The sequence below is a fragment of the Terrapene carolina genome, unplaced genomic scaffold, assembly GCF_002925995.2.
Source record: "Terrapene carolina triunguis isolate 2854851 unplaced genomic scaffold, T_m_triunguis-2.0 Scaffold89, whole genome shotgun sequence".
Classification (NCBI taxonomy): Eukaryota; Metazoa; Chordata; order Testudines; family Emydidae; genus Terrapene; species Terrapene triunguis.
In genome coordinates, this window is record NW_020664440.1 from 30,369,100 (window position 1) to 30,373,039 (window position 3,940).

Sequence of the window (3,940 nt, forward strand, 5' to 3'; positions counted from 1 at the left end):
ACTCTCTCCTGGCCCCTGGACTTTAAAGGGGGAGCCTGGACTGGTACAAGGCGCCACGAGTCGCAACTGGCCCCCCTCTTTGCATGGCCTCACTGCTGCCTCATGCTTCCACTCTCCTCTCCCCTTCTCTGGCACTGCATCAGCCCAGGAGGGGGCCGTGCCCCCGGCGCCCCTGAGCCGGCCGGGCAGAGGTGGGATTGGAGGGGTTTTGCAGCCTCTGGAAAGACAGCAAGAGCCTCCCTGTCTCCATCTGCTATCTGTGAATCCTAACACAGTGGCACTTCAGCTCGGGCGAGAGTGCCCCCCCCCAACCCCGTCTGGGCAGCTTTCAGCCCCCAGGAGAGTTCAGGTTTAAAATGTGCAAACTGCGGAGTGATCTGGGTAAGTCTTGCATCGCAGAGGATCTGCATCTCAAAGGGGAAGGCAGTGGGGAGCACAGTGGTCCCTAGAAGCAGCCATATGATTTTTTTGGGCAGCAGGGACCCGGGTCTTAAGGGCCGCTTGTGAGAGCTCCAGTCCCTGCTGTGTCAGTTTCATGTCAGGAGTTGCAGCTGAGCTGCTTCTCTGAGCCATTGGCATCACTGAAAGGGAGAAGCTGAAAGTCCCCTGGGCACTGTGTCAGTAAGATTATTTGGTGCACAGGTTAATTTGAAAGAACCTCCTAATGCTCCTTTATGTGATAGCAGTGTCCCCCTTCCGTCCCCCCCCCCCTCCACCCTGTTGCTGGTACAGTCACTGCTTTTCCTCTTAAATGCACATGCTACCATCTTCTGAACTTGAAAAGTATCTGGGGTGTTTGTGTGGATCAATATTGCAGGGAGAGATGGGAGCCAGAAAGGGCGAAATCTTTATGGACCGTCCATTTAGATCAGCGGTAGGCAACCTATGGCACATGTGCCAAAGGCAGCACGCAAGCTGATTTTCAGTGGCACTTGCACTGCCTGGGTCCTGGCCACCGGTCTGGGGGGCTCTGCATTTTAATTTAATTTTAAATGAAGCTTCTTAAACACTTTTAAAACCTTATTTACTTTACATACAACAATAGTTTATATATTATAGACTTATAGAAAGAGACCTTCCAAAAACGTTAAGATGTATTACTGGCACACGAAACCTTACAGTAGAGTGAATAAATGAAGACTCGGTACACCACTTCTGAAAGGTTGCCGACCCCTGATTTAGCATATAAGCTCTTTGGAGCAGACTGTCTCACTTTTGTCCAAGTGATGCACCTAGTACAACAGGGCCTGGATCTATTTGGACCTGTAGGTTTTACTGTCACATAGATAACTTTTCTACATTAACTAAAGGAGCTGACTGTTTTAAAGAGTGTACTGAACATAGAGTGAGCCTCACCTAGCACAGAAAAGCAGTGCCCTTGGGCATGCATTTGATTTGTTTAGACCAGGGGTTCTCAAACTGGGGGTCAGGACCCCTCAGGGGGTCGTAAGGTTATTACCTGGAGGGTCATGAGCTGTCAGCCTCCACCCCAAACCCCTCTTTGCCTCCAGCATTTATAATGTGTTAAATATACAAAAAGGTGCTTTTAATTTATTGGGGGGTTGCACTCAAAGGCTTGCTGTGTGGAAGGGGTCACCAGTACAAAAGTTTGAGAACCCCTGGTTTAGACAGCAGTGCTAGCAAATACATGTAGCTGAATCAAGTGGTGAAAGATCTAGGCTCAAACTGACACGGGACTGAGAACTTGAAGACAGCATATAGCACACATACTGAGGTTAGAAGTAGGGCTGTCGATTAATCGCAGTTAATTTTTTGAAGTTAATCACGTGAGTTAACTGCGATTAAAAAAATTAATCATGATTAATCGCACTGTTAAACAATAGAATACCAATTGACATTTATTAAATATTTTTGGATGTTTTTCTATATTTTCAAATACATTGATTTCTAGTACAATACAGAATACAAAGTGTACAGTGCTCACTTTATATTATTTTTATTACAAACATTTGCACTGTAAAAAATGATAAACAAAAGAAATAGTATTTTTCAATTCACCTCCTACAAGTACTGTACTGCAATCTCTTTATTGTGAAAGTGTAACTTACAAATGTAGATTTTTTTTTGTTACATAATGGCACTCAAAAACAAAACAATGTAAAACTTTAGAGACTACAAGTCCACTCGGTCCTACTTCGTTTTCAGCCAATCGCTAAGACAAACAAGTTTGTTTACATTTACGGGAGATACTGCTGCCTGCTTCTTCTTTATAATGTCACCTGAAAGTGAGAACAGGCTTTTGTTCTTATGGCACTGTTGTAGCCAGTGTTGCAAGGTATTTACGTGCCAGATATGCTAAACATTTGTATTCCCCTTCGTGCTTCAGCCACCATTCCAGAGGACATGCTTCCATGCAGAGGATGCTCGTTAAAAAAAAAAATGAATTAAATTTGTGACGGAACTTCTTGGGGGAAAAAGAACAGGAGTACTTGTGGCACCTTAGAGACTAACAAATTTATTAGAGCATAAGCTTTCGTGGGCTACAACCCACTTCTTCGGATGCATCTAATATATTTGTTAGTCTCTAAGGTGCCACAAGTACTCCTGTTCTTTTTGCAGATACAGACTAACACGGCTGCTACTCTGAAACCTTCTTGGGGGAGAATTGAATGTCCCCTGCTCTGTTACCCGCATTTTGTCATATATTTTATGTAATAGCAGGCTCGGAGGATGACACAGCACATGTTTGTTTTAAGAACACTTTCACAGCAGATTTGACAAAACGCAAAGAAGGTACAAATGTGAGATTTCTAAAAATAGGTATAGCACTTGACCCAAGGTTTAAGAATCTGAAGTGCTATCCAAAATCTAAGAGGAATGAGGTGTGGAGCATGCTTTCAGAAGTCTTAAAAGACCAACACTCCGACGCAGAAACTACAGAAGAACCTGAACCACCAAAAAAGAAAATCAACCTTCTGCTGGTAGCATCTGACTCAGATGATGAAAATGAACATGCGTCTGTCTGCTCTGCTTTGGATCATTATCAAGCAGAACCTGTTATCAGCATGGACGCATGTCCTCTGGAATGGTGATTGAAGCATGAAGGGACATGTGAATCTTTAGCGCATCTAGCATGTAAATATCTAGCGACGCTGGCTACAACACTGCCATGCAAACGCCTGTTCTCACTTTCAGGTGACATTATAAACAAGAAGCGGGCAGCATTATCTCCTGCAAATCGTAACCAAACTTGTTTTGTCTGAGCGATTGGCTGAAGTAGCACTGAGTGGACTTGTAGGCTCTAAAGTTTTACAGTTTTATTTTTGAATGCAGTTATTTTTTGTACATAATTCTACATTTGTAAGTTCAACTTTCATGATAAAGAGATTGCACTACATTACTTGTATTATGTGAACTGAAAAATATTATTTATTTTTTTTTGTACAGTGCAAATATTTGGAATAAAATATGAGCACTGTACACTTTGTATTCTGTGTTGTAATTGACATCAATATATTTGAAAAAATGTAGAAAACATCCAAGAATATTTAAATAAATGGTATTAATGTTTAACAACGCAATTAATCGTGATTAATTTTTTTAATTGCTTGCCAGTCCTAGTTAAGATGTGAATAGGGCCTCAGTTTTGGGTTTTACCCAGCAGGGGGCAGCCTCCCACACCATATCTCAGTGCAAGCATGCAGGAAGAGTGTCCCATTGCTGAGTGACCAACACCATTTACTGTAGCAGGTTGGTGCTGGAAATTCTTCAAGTGCAACTCCAAAGGAGCTTTCAGAGGTGGGGAAGATTAAGTGCATAGAGAGGTAGCTTGGCACCATTAGTTTGCCTGCTGCAGTTTCAGAGATATCATTTCATGTTTGTGCAGCATTGCTGTCTGCCATTAAACTACTACCATCTTTCATCCCAGTCCAAGCAGCCTCTCTCAGTAGTAGGTGGTATGACTCCTAGATTAGGGTTA